The sequence below is a fragment of the Eriocheir sinensis genome, chromosome 66, assembly GCF_024679095.1.
Source record: "Eriocheir sinensis breed Jianghai 21 chromosome 66, ASM2467909v1, whole genome shotgun sequence".
Classification (NCBI taxonomy): Eukaryota; Metazoa; Arthropoda; class Malacostraca; order Decapoda; family Varunidae; genus Eriocheir; species Eriocheir sinensis.
Genome location: NC_066574.1, coordinates 9748268 through 9766765, shown reverse-complemented (window position 1 = coordinate 9766765; position 18498 = coordinate 9748268).

Sequence of the window (18498 nt, the reverse complement as noted above, 5' to 3'; positions counted from 1 at the left end):
TATTACCCTGCAACCGGATTCGAACCAATGCGTTGGCGCCGTTGTGGAGGCATAATAGTAATAGTAATAATAATTTTAATAATAAAAACAATAATAATAATAATAATAATGATGATAATGATAATAATGATAATGATAATAATAATAATATGTCGTGGCATTCGCAGGCAAAATTGTGACACCATGAGCATGACTATGGCATTGGTGGAGGTGGTGGTGATGGGTGATGTAGATGTAGATGGGTAGATGTTGGTGGTGATAGTTGTAGGTGGTGGAGGCTGATGATTGTGATGTTCGGATAAGGTGGTGTTGACTGGTGGAGATGGTGGTTATGGCTGACAGAGTTTATTGTGGAGGTGCTGATAGTGGTGATTGTTGGTGGAGGTGGTGATGGTTGTTGGTGGTGAAGGTGGAGGAGATAGTGGTGTATTAAATCAGATTACCAGGACTATGATGTAAGGTAACATGTGTGTTTGTTTGTGATGTTTGTGATTTTTGAAGTCTTGGTGGAAATGATGGTTGCTGGGGGTTGTTTTAGTGGTGGTGGTAATGGTGATAGTGGGTGGAAGTGGTGGTGATCGTTGCTGTGGTGGTGGTGGTTATGATGGGTGATGTAGCCAGTGGTAATGAGTGTTGACGGAGGTTGTGGTGCTCTTTTTCTCTCTGCTTGGTGCTGTTTTGTGTTTTTGGATGCTGGTGGTACAGTATATAAGGGTCGGTAAGGCGAGTCATGCTGTTTGGTGATTGTGATGTTGGGCAGTATTGGAAATGATAGGATAATGGCCAGTGGTGGTTATGCGTCGTCCTTTCAATACTCGTAAAGATAGTTAACAATGGTACTCTCTGATGCGCTGTTCTTTCTCGGTAGCAATAGCAGAAATATAACACCGGATAGAGATAGCGTTGTTAGAGAGGAAGAACAATACTGAAACATTTCCACGTTCGGAGGTTGAAGGGCCCGGGTAGGAAGCCTCACGCGGGATGTATTAGCTTGTCGGGGATGCAGACGGGATGAAAGAGTAAAAAAGTTGCTCTGGCCGATGGATTTAAGAGGTATTGGCTGTGGTAGCGTGCACGTAAACTCTGCTGATAAGGCTGTGGGGAGGGTATTATGCACGCTAGGATGAAGGTTTGGGTAGGAGCAAGGGCAAGGGCGGCACCTGTGGGCTGTGGTAGCAACTGTGGGCTGTGGGTGCTGTGCCGGCCATGACTAGCGAGAGGGAGGCTAGGAGGGGATAAGGGAGGCAAGGAAAGAGGGAGCCGGGATCCTCCTCGGGCTGGGCCACCCCTAATTGCTATCAAACAATGTAATCGCTGGGGATAAGTGGTGACCGTCGATATTTTATTATTGGTGCGTCTATGATCAGTGGGTGAGAGGAGTGGCCGGCGGGGGAGCATGGGCTGCCCCGGGAACCGCTGATGACCGCTGATCATGGCCCACGCCTCATATGTCTCCCGCACGTCACCCGTCACACCCGCCGCTGCCGCCGCCGACACATCGCCGCCGCATCGCTCAGTTCTACCGTAGGATTGCCGCCGCCGCCGCCGCTGCTCGTCCCTCTACCTAGCGCCCCCCTGCCCTCCGTGTGCTTCCCACCGCGCTGTCCTTCACGTGTCCCTTCGCTGGGATAAGGCTGCGTCCACCGACCACGTCCTCTCGCCTAACTTTTTCTCCTCCTGCTTTTCCTTCTCTTCTGTCATGTTTAATCATATACAAGACTCATTAGCATTGCGTCAGGTATTCGTCACTCAGCACTCCGCTTTTAACATTGTCTATGTCAGTGGCTGCCCTGCACAAAGGAAAAGACTTGAATGTTTTCTCTCCGTACATTTTCGGCCTCTGGTACAGACGCAGTGTGCACTGTTGTGCTGTGTTATATAATTACTGTTTTTCTGGAAGTCATTTTGTGGCAGCAAGGCGTGCAACGTACGTGATTTCGTGTGCTAGTTTTGAGCGACTTGCTTGGCTCTGGTGCCCCGCCATGTGCTACTCTAGTGTTTTTGAAGGTATGCGGGTTATCCCGCTGTGCCCGGTCGCGATACACTAAGCATTGGAGCGCCACTTCTTCTCTAATAAATTATTAGACAGCAGACGGCGGAGGCACACAACTCTCAGTGCTGTTAAGAGACTTGCAAATGGGTCATGAGTGAAATTAAACTAGGTGGCAGCGGGAAAATTTGGAGTTCAGCTAAAGTTACCATGGAGAGCGCCGCCGCTCCCGCGCAGTTAGCTGTCGGTCGCCGCTCCTCGCCTTCAGCCGGGTGCTCGCTGTCCTGAAATGAATATTACTGAATTACAAACAATGACATTTGTATGTAGGCTTCCCGGGACTCATTTCGGTGAATTATTCTTAATTGTTAGGAATATTTTGTCTATCGGCGCCGAGTTACGTCTACCACCTGTGCCTTCACATAACTGTACCCTGAGGTTTGACAACAAGATTATGATGAAGTAGCATGGCCGATGTTTATTGAAGTGATGTGCGCGGCGCTATTTGTTACTCCCGAGTGATGCTGTTTATTTTGTTAAGCTGTTGTTTTCCTTTCAGCTTTGAAATAAAGTTGTTCAATGTTTTTAGTGAGAAATGGCACCAAAACACAACAACAAATAGTGTATTCTAATGTTAATCACTGATTTATTCTGATAGGTGCGAAGTTATTCAAAGTTATTCTTAACACACACACACACACACACACACACACACACACACACACACACACACACACACAACACAACACAACACAACACAGCACAACATGGCACAACACAACACTGTACCACCTTTATTATAGAGGCATCACATCACTGAGGACTCAAAGCTTCCTAATTACACTAATCCTGATGAGATAATTCTAATCCTCCCTGGAAACCCTACTTAAACTATCCCGACGGTGTACTTTGCAGCGAGGAAGCGGACGGACGGGTCATGTTGGCTATGCTCGGCTGCCCCTGCTTGACTCGGCGCCGCTGGGAGCTGTTATGATCCATCTACGTATATTAAAGCGCTAAGTATGAGCCTGCACCGCGGCCGAGGCTCTGGAGGGGCTCGCAACACCTGTTAGGAGCGGGACGCGTAATTACAGGTGTGTGCAGGAGTCTATCAGTCATTCCCCGATGCAGCCTCGCCACGGCACCTCGGACGGCAGAGACAGAATACCCGCCTCGCTGCCATCTTCTTGCCTCGGTATATGTCGACAGAGGAGAGACAGTGCGTAGCGTAGCAGCGACACGTTATTTTACTTGTATATGTGGCAGGGTACGACCTTTCCCTGACGCCGCTGTCCCCTGGCAGCCCTACCTTTACGTTTTCTCTTTGTATATGTGGCCGGATAAGACTTTACCTTGACGGCAGGACACAAAGCCATAGGAAAACAACGTCAGGCAGCAAGCTTTCCTTCTATTTTCTTGACAGGAGTAGCACGTAGCGGATATTTTGTTTTCTTTTATATACCCATTGGTCTTCTTCCTCTTACCTAACAAAATCCCACTACACTCCTTTTTTTACTGTATGTTATTTTCTTGCTTGTGTTTCCGCGAGCGACATGAACAGGTTAAATATCAGGTAAACTATTTATCCGTTCTTTTTATTTGCATATCTGCCAGAGTCTAAGTATCGTTTGCTCTGCTGCTCCCCTATATTTATCTCAGAAGGATACATAATATAAAACTCCAGTAATGTGCCATGTGTATTTACTGCAGGACATACATCACCTGGGTTACCATTCTCTTGCTCCTGTATTTGTGCGCGTGACAAAGCGGGACATTATGTAACAGTATAGCTCGTTAATTTGAGCGTGGATGCCAGGAAAACAATGCATTCAGTGGCAGGAATATTTTTGTTTTTGGATATGGGAAGAAAAGAAAACATCCGCTGCTAACTTCACGCCTATTGTATACCGAGATGACACACAGTACCGAAAGTGGCATTTTCTCTTTTTATATTTTTACACACGTACAAACACATCTGCAGTCACCTTCTCGCCCCATACACACTGAGAGAGCACAATCACAATACCTAGAGTAGCAGTTTTTTTAATGTTTTTACACACGTACAAACACATCTGCAGTCACCTTCTCGCCCCATACACACTGAGAGAGCACAATCACAGTACCTAGAGTAGCAGTTTTTTTAATGTTTTTACACACGTACAAACACATCTGCAGTCACCTTCTCGCCCCATACACACTGAGAGGGCACAATCACAATACCTAGAGTAGCAGTTTTTTTAATGTTTTTACACACGTACAAACACATCTGCAGTCACCTTCTCGCCCCATATACACTGAGAGAGCACAATCACAATACCTAGAGTAGCAGTTTTTTTAATGTTTTTACACACGTACAAACACATCTGCAGTCACCTTCTCGCCTCTTGCATACTGAGACAGCACAAACACAGTACCTAAAGTGGCAGAAATGTGAGAAATAATAGTATATTAATAATAGGAATATTAATGAAAATAGTAAAGAGGACTAGAAATAGAAGAAACAAAACAAGTAGACTAAAAGATGTAGAATTGAAATAGAAATGTAAAAATAGTTTTATTTTGGACAAGAAAAAAAAAAAAGAAAAAAAAAAAAACATTGCTGCCGTCGTACTACTGAATAACACAAAGGCGGTATTTAAGATTGGCAAGAAGTTTGTTCTGTCTTGGCAAGCAGGAACACAACACCAGCAGCATCGCCATCCTTTATCTTCCGTACGTAGTTGACAAGGGTGCTATAATTACGAAGCGGTAATAGTAAATTTATTTAATTTTACATACAAAAGACGGAAAACACACCATCCTTCGCCCACCATCACCACCACATCACCATTATCTTATTTATAATTTTTTCACAGCGGTTTTTTTTTTAACATGAAGTTAGATGTTCGATGATCATATTCCACACTCTCTAGCCCAGTGCTTCTTCCTCATCAACACCAAGAAAGTCTAGGTCCTCCTCCACACATTTCCTCTAGGTCTTCTTTGGTATTACTTGAAAGAAACTTTAGCCTCCGTGTATAGTGATAAAATAATATTTATAAAACCGTAAAGAGTTTACCAACATCTTCATTCTTTCATACCTCTCGCTGGTAAGCTCTGGAACAGCCTTCCTTCTTCTGTATTTTCTCCTGCCTACGACTTGAACTCTTTCAAGAAGGGAAATATCTGACACCTCTTCATTCGGAATGGATCTCTCTTTTGGCCGCTCTTTTCTATTTACTTCTATAGATGTAGTGCTGAGCGGCCTTTTTTTGTCTTCTTTTTATTTTTGCCCTTGAGCTGTTTCCACTACTGTTAAAAACAAACAAAAACAAATATAACCTGCGTGAAAAGAACCATTATCTGCATCCATGACGCAAGTACATGGCAAGGAGCGAACATAATGATTCCAACCCTTCCTACCATCCTTCCATTCTTCCTTCCTTTCTTCCGTCCTATATGACAGAGTAGCCGACAGGATCTGCAGGATCATTACAAACAATCACTAATGGCCCAGGTGTTACGGATGTAATTAATGTGACTTGCAGGATGAAGGGGAAGGCCGGCACGGGGTGATAGTTTTGTCAAGAGGATATGCGAAGTAAAGGGTTCCTGTGGTTAAGGAAGGCGATTTATCTTGCTCACCCCGCGACGGTCCACTCCCTTGGCATAGGCGATTGAGGTTATGCATATATATATATATATATATATATATATATATATATATATATATATATATATATATATATATATATATATATATTTTTTTTTTTTTAGGGTTAAGGAGAACCTTTCTTAAATGCAAAGCTGAGCCGCCGCCAGCGTCCGTCATGATGGACTGACGAGTCTTGTGCTACTTGCGTCATCGCTTTTTTGTGTTAATTATGTTGCAGTTATTTTTGTCTCATTTCGTTCAGCCTTGAAGATTCCGTGTAGTGCTACTTAGCCATTTAATTTTGCGCCTAACTGCAAACTTCTTAACTTAATAATTGTTGATAAGAGAAAAATAATATGACCATAATAGCATATTTCGCTTACATTTCTCTCCTGATCATATTATCGTTATCATTAGTATTTTCGTTATTGTAATAACTGTAATAGAAAATAATAATAATAATGATAATAATAATAATCCTCATCATCATAGTCATAATAATAATAATAATAATAATAATAATAATGAAAAAAATAATGACAAATTGTTATAACAACAACAACAATAACAACAACAATAACAACAACAACAATAATGATAATAATAATAATAATAATAATAATAATAATAATAGATAAATAATAATAATAATAACAACAACATGTTTCTGTTATTTTAAATATTTTAATTACCAAAACAATGTCTTTTTTATTACAATTACTATTTAAAAAAAAACCCATTAACGATATTATCCTTATTATTATTATTATTATTATTATTATTATTATTATTATTATTATTATTATTATTATTATTATTATTATCATTATCATTATCATTATCATTATCATTATTATTATTATTATTATTATTATTATTATTATTATTATTATTATTGTTAATAACGATAAAATTAAGATTTTTTTTTTTACATTTATTATTTACAATTATGAATGGAGTTTATTTCACATCTGCCGATTTTTTTTACTTCAACTGTCTCGGATTTTAACTCCCCTCCTTGTTTCTGATGTTTTTAATTGTTATGATTTGCGTTAATGTTCACTCTTATATAATTCATGGACGTTCTCTGTGAACCCTCTCCATGTTGTTTGCTTCCCTTTCTCTTACACCTCCTTTCCTTTTACTCAATTAAATTTTTTATTAATTTATATATTCTCTCACGTCTGTCTTTCTCCACCCCCAGTCGAGAGTCCTTCCTCCGTGTTGGTTTTATGTCTTTGATCTTGGTGTCTTCCGACAATACTACAAGCTTTCCCATTCCTATGCCACTCCTTTGGCATCACTCCCAACAATATTGCTATGCCAGACTCCGTTCCCTGAAAGGCTTATATGAAACATTTTCACGGGGGTTATGTCAACATTAAACATTGATTTTTTCGTAATAACAGTATGGCGAAAGTGTATCAAGAAAAATGCATTTGTAAGTGAAATATGTGGAATTCTACGAAAACGAAAAACATTTTAGAAGCTATATTGGATTTTGGGTTGGTAATAACTGATATCTTCTAGGAGAGTTTGGATTATAGACGTAATTATTTTTTCATGGACGTATTACTGCACTCTCACACCCACCACCCCCGAGCTACCTCAGCTGTTGATCTCGTGTCTTTCTCTCTACCGTCAATATTTTCCTCCTTTCTCGGGCAAAATGGATGATCCTTTTTCGGCATCTTATTTTACTATCACAAGAGCAGCATCTTTTATTGCATTGGTCGTAAGTTTTTTTTTGCCCCCTGATACCCGTACATCAAACACCGCCGCGTCGCACCACCGGGATCGATCGGCTTTTGAACAAACTTGCATTACTTCCCGCCGCTGTCCAGGCCTTGGTGCGGCAAAACACGCGGGGAGGTTTGTTTGCTCATCCCAGCGCAGGCCAGCCAGGTGCAGGTGTCGCCCACTCACGGCAGCGCCTGTCCACCCCGAGACGCCTGTAAATGTTCCTCCCGAACAAGGGTCATGGAGATTTACTGCACATGAAAAAGAATTGTGCAGAGAACATTGACTTCTGTTTCATTGCAAATGAAGAGAATTAAAACATGTTGAACTCACATCCGTCGTGTAGTACATATTTACCTGTGTAGTAGTAGCTGCAATAGTAGTAGTAGTAGTAGTAGTAGTAGCAGTAGTAGTAGTAGTAGTAGTAGTAGTAGTAATTGCAGCAGCAATAGTGCTACTACGTAGTGGTAGAAGCGGTAGTGGTAGTTGTGATATGATGATGATAATGATATCATCAATAATAATAATAATAATAATAATAATAATAATAATAATAATAATAATGATAATAATGATAATGATAGCAGTATAATCGAACAAAATACTGCAGCTCAAAAGATTATAGAGTTTGGATTCGATAAAAAAGGCCGGTTAAAATCTGACATGATTATCTTCAATTTACAAAGTCTGACGAGTCCCTCTGATGAGACAAACACGGGGCGGGGGCGTGTGTACGGCAGCCACAGGAAGAGGACGCTCGTAAGTCTGTCCAGCTGTCTTACTTTTGGTGTTCCTCCACGTTGTTGTCATCTTCGCGGTGCTGTTTTCCCGTCAGTTATGGATGTTATGATGCCACCCACCTCAAAAACTGTGTGTGTGTGTGTGTGTGTGTGTGTGTGTGTGTGTGTGTGTGTGCGTGTCGACGGGGCTGTCTGCGTCCCACCCTCATTGGCAGTTTGTGTCATGCATATTTATTTACGCGCTCGGTCGGTGGTCCACGCAGTTTTTCTTTCTTCTCTTGTTTATTGCTGAGTTAGTCATGTCTTTTTTTTTCAATGGTTTCTTGTACGGCTACTTATTCAATTCATCGTGTTTGCTCCTTTTTCTCGTCTTCACATCGTTTCCATATTCCTTATTTCAGTGTTATGAAAATGTTTATGGAAGTCAATATCTACGTCTGTCTCGCTAAGCATTTGATTATGACATCATCTGTTGTACTTAACTTGCCCACTTCTTCCACCGCCCGCCATTTCTACAGTGTATAGAGGAAGGTATTTCTTCTCGTGACCAAGGTGGCGACACACCCGGCACAGGTCTTCATCACCAGCCGGACAGCGCTGCTTCGTGACTGTTGCGTACACACACACACACACACACACACACACACACACACACACACACCGTTCCGGTAGCTCAGTGGTAGAGCGTTGCGCTGCCAGACTCCATGATCTGGCAGGCAGAGGTTCGAACCCTGCTCAAGGGGATCTTTCCTCTGACAGAGGAGCGATTATTGTCCCACTTGAGCAAGGGGGATGGGGTGTGTGGTGTGTGGAGGTCCCGGCAGTATCCAAAGATCGAATATAAGGAGCTTCCTCGGGTCGGGAGGGTACTTGCTGGCGATTGCGAGCCCGGCTCGTGTTCAGGCCGTGGGTGAATCACACACACACACACGCACACACACACATGCACACGCTGTCGTGTTGGCGGCCCGTGCGTCACGCGGCACACACCTAATGTTTATTTCCAACTTACACGTCGCTGCTAGAATTTGTCTCAAGACGTTGACTTATGAAAATAAGGCGTTATTATATTCAATATCTAAAAATGAAGCATGTTTTTCACTTAATAAAGTGCAATCTTGATTATTGCCTGTTTTGATTATTACCCAGACCTTGTATTTACGTTCTTCTTCTTCGTATCGGCATATGAATAAACTTCGACCCGCGTTATCAATTGATTTTTTTTCTCTTTACGTGACAAAGTCTTGTTATGCACCGCCACAAGACGAATAGCCGTCAGGGGTGGAACTGCCTCCCGGTTCACGACTCGAGGTGGTGGAGCCGCGGCGACGATGCCAAGGCAAATGTTTCTCTGCAATAGCTGCGCGGCCATGGTTATCGCACACCCTTGTAACGTATGGCTTCCGGATGGCGGGGACTGAAATTTGGTTGTTGACCAATAATGGCGGTGCTGCATGTGTTTACTGCAGCTACTCTATTTGTTGCTGCTGCTGCTGCTGCTGCTGTTCCTGCTGTTGCTGCTGCTGTCGTTGCTGTTGCTGTAGCGGCTGCTACAGTTAAGGTGGTAGTCCGTACTCTGCATTCAGTATATATCATGCATAGCATTACTTCATGGTGTATAGAGTAGACGTTACGTGTAGAGTTACATTTAGATGCGCAGAGATCTTGTGCGGCAGCAACGAATATGTTAGCCTCATTGGAAAGAGTTCCTTACCGTTTTGTGAAGGAATTCTATGCAGTTTATACATAAGAACAACGAACGCATAAATCTTGTCGCCTCGACGAGGCAAATTCCCGGGCGGAGTGGAAAAATTTGGGCGGCTTTTCCGATACCCTACGCCCCTGTCCACCCAGAAGTGAATGGGTACCAGGTATTAATCGGGGGTTGTGTCCCGTTTCCTGGGATCTGGTCCCTTCTCCTATAATTCCTTCCCCTCCTGTCTCTCTCCGGCATATGACCACAGATGTTGCGCCGACTAAACGAAACTTTCCAACTTTTTTCGACAAGGCAACAGACAATAATCATGAAGACCAGGAGTATCTGTCATTGATGGCCAGTTTGGTCTCGAGGGATGCGGGGACCTCGCCGGGACTAAATGAAATGTGTGCAGCCTTTGAGATGAGGCGGCGGGTGGGGACCGTTGTGCGTTACAACGGTCGTTATGAGTAGGCCATGATGATCCACTGTCTGCTAAATAAATTCTATTTTTAGATGAATTTCAATTTGATAGAAATTCAAAAGAGGGGAAAATGCATTTCTAAGCCGTAAGAAGAGCCCATTTGGGTAAACGCTCAGTATTTGCATTGTGCAGAGTCAGGTAAGGGTAGCTAAGGTACGTATTCACTGGGAAGGGAATACACTGGGCGATACATTGTTGACATTGACAAGTTTAAAGCAAAATTCAACACCCACCTGCTACCTTAGGTATTTTACCCTTCCACTTTTTTAAAATTTTACTTTACTGTCACTGTCAGCATTTTTCATATCCATGGATGTCTACTCATCAAGGGGACTCGACCCATATCAGTTGTGGATTTTCTCTTGATGCCCTTTCATTGATCTTAATAATAATAATAATAATAATAATAATAATAATAATAATAATAATAATAATGATAATAAAGGTTACCGGTCATGACGAGAAAATCTTCTCAGGAAAGTCCGTTGTTTCATTTTCGTGTTCCTAGCACCTGGGTTATGACAGATTTGCCTTTTTCTGTCCCATGGCCGGTGAAGCTTTGGAAGCTTAAAATTTTCGCTGGACAGGCTTCACCGGTACGAGTATAAGGAATAACTGAGCCGATGGCCTGAGAGAGCATATCCCACAGCGATGACGAGGCAGCGAGTGCGTGCGTGGGGCCGGTTGTTGCACGCAGGAAAGAGACATTACGGTTGGTTAGCTGCGCTGAAGACAGGCAGCACCGATATGTCTGAAGGAACAGCTGAATCGAAGCTTTGAGAAATGTTATTGACCAGCTTCGTATTTATGCTTTGAGCCCCAAGACGTGGTTGTGGGCAAGTACACTTCATGCCAGGAAAAGAGACATTACGGGCAGGGCAGGGCAGGGTAGGATAGGGCAAGGCAGAGTAGGGCAGGGCAGGGCAGGGGAGGGAGAGTGGTGTAGGTGTGAGGGCGGGGCAGTAGTCAGATACACGCTGCCGTACAATTAGCATCTGGTTCTCCTGGACATGATTCATAACGCCTGGCCGCCGCCCGATCTTATCCTCACTGATTTGTTGGGAATGTTTATACGATCTCTTCTTTACATCGAATAAATCCTGCCAGCAGACCATTACGGCAAATTACCACGTATCGGCAGTGAGTTGATTCTCGCTAAACAGACATTGTTTTGCTGCTCGTCCGGCGGCCGAGCGGCGGCGACCCACCACGCCGCCGCCGCCGCCACAAAATACTCTCTCCTGCACCGTGTTGGTACTCTGTGTTGCGTTAGGTTACTCTTCCTTCGCTCCGGCCTCTTGCGATACCCTTGTTATCAACATTGCACGCATTTTTGTTTCATCATCATCATCATCATCATCATCGAGTGAATAAGTGTTAAAGTGGGAAGGATAGAGGTTGGGGGAGGGATAGATAGGACTGAAAGAGTTGAAGAAGAGAAGAATATTGAGGGTGGAAGGAGGGTGGAAGGGGCGTGAAGGGGTGGAGGTGGAGGCCAGTACATCCGCACCTGGTTCCCTGCGGCCAGGTAGAGAAGGTGTCCCTGAGTTGAGTTTGCGTGCAGGGAAAAATAAAAGAATGATATTACTTTATATTATTCCTGTCAGATTGTCCTGACCTTGGGGAAATTGTTGAAACCACAAATATAAATATATCCACGCTCACACACACACACACACACACACACACACACACACACACACACACACACACGCCTTACTGCTACACACATACACACACACCTTACTACTAGTCTTTTTTGTAAAACTATTATTATTATTATTATTATTATTATTGTTATTTCAACTTATCATTATTTATATTTTTATTATTATCTTTCTTTTCTTGCAACACACACACACACACGCACACACACACACACACACACACACACACACACACACACACACACACACACACACACACACACACACACACATAAAAATTGCGTTTTAGCTATAAAAAAAAGCTAAATCGAAAAGATAAAATAAATAACAAGTTTCTGGCGTGATGATATAGAAAAGTATTTATGATCGATGAAACACTTCAGTCGCTTGATGCTTCACAGGAATACACGTGTGGGCTTGATTGTGCGGAGAAGCGGATCGGGGTGGTTATTGATTGGGTCTGAGGCGGAGTGGTGCCTGTCCTTGTTGAATTTTGAAGTATGAGTTGTGAATCAGTTTGGGATTACTTTACTGTTCTCTCGTGTGTGGGTCATCTTCAATGGGGTAGACACGTATATTAAGCAGGTCTTGAGTGTGTCTTGAACGGGTCTGCGGCTAAATAGTGAGGGTATAGGACGATTTTGAGAAGGTCTGTGTATGTCGGATTAACTGTGTCCTCGGGTGGGTCTTGAATGTGTTTGGGCCGTAATATAAGCGGGCCTGGGTCTTGTATGGACTGTCAGATTCTCTTTAACAGATCTTAAAAATATATGAAACCGAAATATCAAACTGTGGTCTGGAGTGATATACGAAAGGGTTTGGGGCTTGGTCTTACTTGGGGCTTCCGTAAACATTGGGCCTTTTTGGGACGTGTCTATTGCAGATGTGGGCGGGAAAATTCAAAAGGGGTCTGGGGTAACTCATGAACAGGTCTGTCGAGGGTATATGTTCAGTGCGTCGGTGGTAATACTGAACTCTTTTTACCCCTGTTTTCTCCCTCCTTCCTTTTCTCTTCACTTCGCTCTCTCCTTTTTCACCCTCCGCCCTCCATCTTGTTCTTGTTGTTGTTTTGGGCCGCGGCGATCTAGTCGCTCACATGAGCCCTGGTGTCGTCCTGTGAGGGCTTCACAGGCGCGTCAGCTCTCCCGTCTTCCATGAGGAAGGCGCAGGTGAGGCGGATGACAGGTTCCTGCCGTGAGGGGTGGGCGCCTGCCGCCGCCAGCAGCGTGGGCAGGTCGCCCTCCGTCTCCTCTCCCTTCGTGATGCATCTAGGCATTATAGTCTCAGTCAGGTGTTGTTTATTTATGGTGGCGCCGTAATTACCACACACAGACCATCCTCAGGTGAGCGCGCGTACACACACACACACACACACACACACACACACACACACACACACACACACACAGTATATTTACACCATTGGTTTAGCTGGTGTGTTTTCCGTAAAATAAAAATAAAAATTGAAAGAAGTATTCGATGTGGTCGGACCGTCTAGAATATTTCCATGAATTTTATTGCTGTTGGTGTTATTTTTATTCATATTCATATTATTGTTATTATTATTGTTACTGTTCTAATTTTTATTATTATTATTATTATTCTTATCATCATCATTATCCTCATATTAAGACTGCCACTACCACATTGCTACTACCACATAACAACTTTCTCCTTATCCTACTTATTCTCATCCATCCTCATAGTCTTACTCATCTCTTTCCTCCTCCTCCTCCTCCTCCTCTTCTTACCACAACTATTGGTATACCTATATAACTTTTACTACTGCTGTGACTACTACTACTACTACTACTACTACTACTACTACTACTACTACTACTACTACTACCTCCACAACCAACACAATAATGCTACCCCTTCCCTTAAGCCTCTATCACACATAGCCGAATCGCTTCCGAATCCAACCCGATTGTCATTCGGGAAAGATTCGGGCATGTTTGGGGCAATTTTTCAAGATAAACTTTTTGTCGGTCTGCAATCGTTTTGCATTCGAAAATGTTTCGAATGCAAACCGAATGCAGACCGAACCCAAACAGAATGCAAACCGAATGTGTTCCGAACTTACACCGAATTTCGAAATTCAAATTTTTTTTTTCTTTACCGAATGCAAATCGAATGTAAACAGAATGCATACAGAAAGCAAACCGAATACAAATCTAATCCAGTGCGAATCGAAATTTGGGTATATATACCGGTGTGTCAAATCTGGATGCGTTCGGTATCGATTCGGGTTGCATTCGTCTTGAATTCTGTTTGCATTCTGAACCCATTCTTCATGCGTTCTAATTTGATTCGGTATGCATTCGGAACATCTGTCAAACTTCGGTTTGGATTCGGAGTACATTCGGAATGCATTCGGAATAGCTATTCCGAATTCTCCCCGAATGCACACCGAGTGCATACACAATCCATTCCTATTTGAAACCGAATTTTAGCATTTCTAATTGCCAAAAATCAAAATTTTTGGTCCCGAATGAATATCGAATAATCCGAATGCAAACCGAACGCATGCAGAACGCATACCGAATGCATATCGAACTCATTCCGACTCCAATCCGAATTTTCCTCATTCCCGAATCCGTTACGAATACTTCATGTCGCACCGAAAATTCGGCCAACTTTCCGAATCGATTACGAATTGCACGAACTTGTTCAGAATGCAAACCGAACACCCCGAATCGGTGCCCGAATGAAAACCGAATGCAAACAGAATGGCATTCGGGTTGCATTCGGGTTCAGATTCGGGTATGTGTGGCAGGGGTATTACCGTCCCACACCTTCCCACTCTCCTCCCCCTCCACCTCACACCCCAACACACCGTCAGGTAATGAAGGACGCCTCCTTCTCCTCTCCCCCCCCCATATCCTCCTCCTCCCCCCCCCATCCTCCTGCTGCACCTGGGAAAGTCAAGTCTGAGCAAGAAAAGTCTATATTTACGTTACCGGGCAGCTCTTAATAACAGCTTGCGGAGGCGAAACTCGGGGGGCGCGCGGGTGTCAGGATTACTAAAACAACGAGGCTGCTAAACTTATTGCAGCCAGGCGGTGGGGGGGTGGGGACGGGGAGTGGGAGGGGAGGGGTTGAGGAGAGAGAGAGAGAGAGAGAGAGAGAGAGAGAGAGAGAGAGAGAGAGAGAGAGAGAGAGAGAGAGAGGGGGGAGCCTAACCGAACCTAGTCTAATCTAGCGTAGTCTAACCCTAAGCTAACTTAACCTAACCTTATCTAACCTAACCTAAGAGAGAGAGAGAGAGAGAGAGAGAGAGAGAGAGAGAGAGAGAGAGAGAGAGAGAGAGAGAGAGAGAGAGAGAGAGAGAGGAGGGGGAGAGCCTAACCTAACCTAGCGTAGTCTAACCCTAAGCTAACCTAACCTAGCCTAACCTAAGCTAACCTAAGCTAACCTAATCTAACTTGACCTAAAAGAGAGCGAGAGAGAGAGAGAGAGAGAGAGAGAGAGAGAGAGAGAGAGAGAGAGAGAGAGAGAGAGAGAGAGAGAGAGAGAGAGGAGCCTAACCTAACCTAGCGTAGTCTAACCCTAAGCTAACCTAACCTAAGCTAACCTAACCTAGCCTAACCTAAGCTAACCTAATCTAACTTGACCTAAGAGAGAGAGAGAGAGAGAGAGAGAGAGAGAGAGAGAGAGAGAGAGAGAGAGAGAGAGAGAGAGAGTGAGAGAGAGAGAGAGAGAGGAAAAAAAAGGAAGAGGGTCGTGATGCTGTCTTCTTGGGTAATTTTGGTTTACGATCCTGATCTCTATTATCTAAATTTGTTTTACATATACGTTACATTTTTGATTATACGGGAATGCCTAAGACGAATGGGCGATAATTACCATCCATCACACGGGATAATTGCAGCTTGGCGCCAATTTTCCGGCACTTGTAGAGGGAAGGGTTGGGGTGGCGATGGCGGTGGCGGCGATGGTGGTGGTGGTGATGGTGGTGGTGGTAGGTTGGTTGAGGGGGTTCTGGGGATGGTGGGCTAGTTAAGGGGTTTTGGTTCTCGCGGTGTTGGTAGTAGTGGTGGTGGTGGTGGTGGTGATAGCGTATTCTTCTGGTGGTGATGATGACTGTGGTAGTAGTGGTAGTGTGTGTATGGGTAATCGTGGTTATGATGGTGAATGTTTGGTTGTAGTGGTCACAACAGCGGTGATGGTGGTGGTAGTGGTGCTTGGTTATATGTGTGGTTATAGTGGTGGTGATGGTAGTGGTGGTTTTGGTAATCGTCTTCGTGGTGGTGAAGGTTGTCCCGGTGGTGATGGTAGTGGTGGTGGTGGTGGTTAGTTGATTGATTGAGATGATAGTGGTAATGGCGGCGGTGGTGGTGGTGGAGGTGATGGTAACAGTGGTGGTTGTGGTGATGATAATGATGGAGGTGTTAAGTTAGTAAGTGGTGTTTGGCTGGGCAAGGCAGTGGTGATGGTGGTGGTGTTGGTGCTGGTGCTGGATATGCGTTGGACAAAATTCTCTGGGTATTTGTGATCATACTTGTAGAGGTAGTGATGATGATGGAGGTGGTGGTGATGATGATGATGGTGGTGGTGGTGCTATTATCAAGAACAACAGTAAGTCTTTTAGTGTCCATGATTATTTCTTCCGCCTTATCAAGTTTTTAACAGAGCGTCGATGGCTGATGGACGTGAGGTATTAGACTGTCAAAGAGGCCACGTATATTATGACCGGAAGGGAGAGGCGATGGAGAAACACTGCAGGGGCGGGTTACTGTCAAGCATACATCATAAGTTTACAGAAAAGCCTGTATTCTTAGTAATCATGAGGGAGTAATGAGGGAGGGAAATTTTATCGGTTATGGTGATGAGGCTGTCGAAGAAATATGAGGGATAAACGAGGGAAAATAACTGTATTCTTTAGTGTTGATAAGTACACATCACAAGGTTACCTAAGAGTGTACATTCTTAGTGAGGAAGGAACGACTGGGCGGGAAATTGTATTGTTAGTGCTAATACATATAAAGCATAAGATTGCTGGAGAAGTGTGCATTCTAAGTGTTAGTGAGGACAAAACGAGGGAAATGATTATTGTGTATTGATTAGTGGTGATAAGTATAAATCATAAGGTTGCTGGAGACCTTACTTCTTATAGTGTTCATGAGGTAGAAACGTGAAAGAGAACACTGTCTTTTGTTAGGGCTAATAAGTTCAATCATAAGGTTGGCTATGAATCTGCCTTTAAAATAAGTGTAATATTGAAAAACAAGTAAGGAAATTTCTTTTGGCTAGTAATGCTGTTAGATGTAAACCACAAGGGTTCTAAGAGTCTGTATTGATAATTTGGGGGAAGAGTGAAACGAGGGAGACAAACTGTTATGGTTAGTGCTGATAAATATCCACCATTAGCTTCTTTTATGGTAATGCATGCAGCTTAAGGGCGAAACAAAGGGTTCTAAGTTCTAAGAGTCTGTATTGATAAGGGGCGGAAGAGTGAAACGAGGGAGACAAACTGTTATGGTTAGTGCTGATAAATATCCACCATTAGCTTCTTTTATGGTAATGCATGCAGCTTAAGGGCGAAACAAAGGGGAAGAACATGCTAAACCTCTGCTCCGTCAAACTAAGGACAGAAGGATGATCCAGTAATAGGGTCAGATTAGGTGGAGAGGTGTCTTAATGCTTCCTTCTTGTGTTTTACGGTAATGCATGCAGCTCAAGGGCGAAACAAAGGGGAAGAACATGCTATTCCTCTGCTCCGTCATACTAAGGACAGAAGGATGGTCCAGTAAGAGGGTCAGATTAGGTGGAGAGGCGTCTTGATGGTTCCTTCTTTGGCTCCCCAAGAGTCTGCATTCATGATTGCCGCGTGGTAGGAGCGAAGAGGAAACCAGTACGGCGAGAGCTGATGTATGACTCATAATTCTGTCAAACACTCTGCATTTTGAACATTTACGAGGAAAAAATGAGGGAGAAAGAACTGGATTGGACCGGTAAGAGCAAGTTTGTAGTATTAATTCAAATACTTGATACATAGTAAAGATTGGAATTACTTATGGCATCAAAAATAAATGTAAAAATATGATAAAATTGAAATAAAAGTATAAAGGTTGATGAGAAGAAAATCATCATCCGCCATCATGACTAAGATTGAGGAAAAGACGCATAACACGTTTTCTTGAACACCGACGTTAAAAAAAAAAAAATGCAGGGAAATAATAAGAGTAAGATTAACACCGTGCAGGGAAATAAGTTCCCCACTAAACAGCTTGACACAGCACACGATATTTTCACCACGAAGGAAGAAAGAAAAAGACAAATGAAGGTGAAATAAAAGCAGAAAAGTTTAGGAAATAAAAAGAATATAATAATAACAATAGTAATGGCAGTAGTATATAAGCGCTAATTATGTTAAATGGCACTGTATTTACACGGGTTGTTAACGAAAGCACCCCCCCCCCTCACCATTAACCCCCCTCCCCCTACCAGGCTAATGCAGTATGTACGTTAAACAGGTAATGGAGAGTGAGTGATGGACGTCGTAAATAGCGGCGGCTTGACTCGACTGCCGGCATACATCACC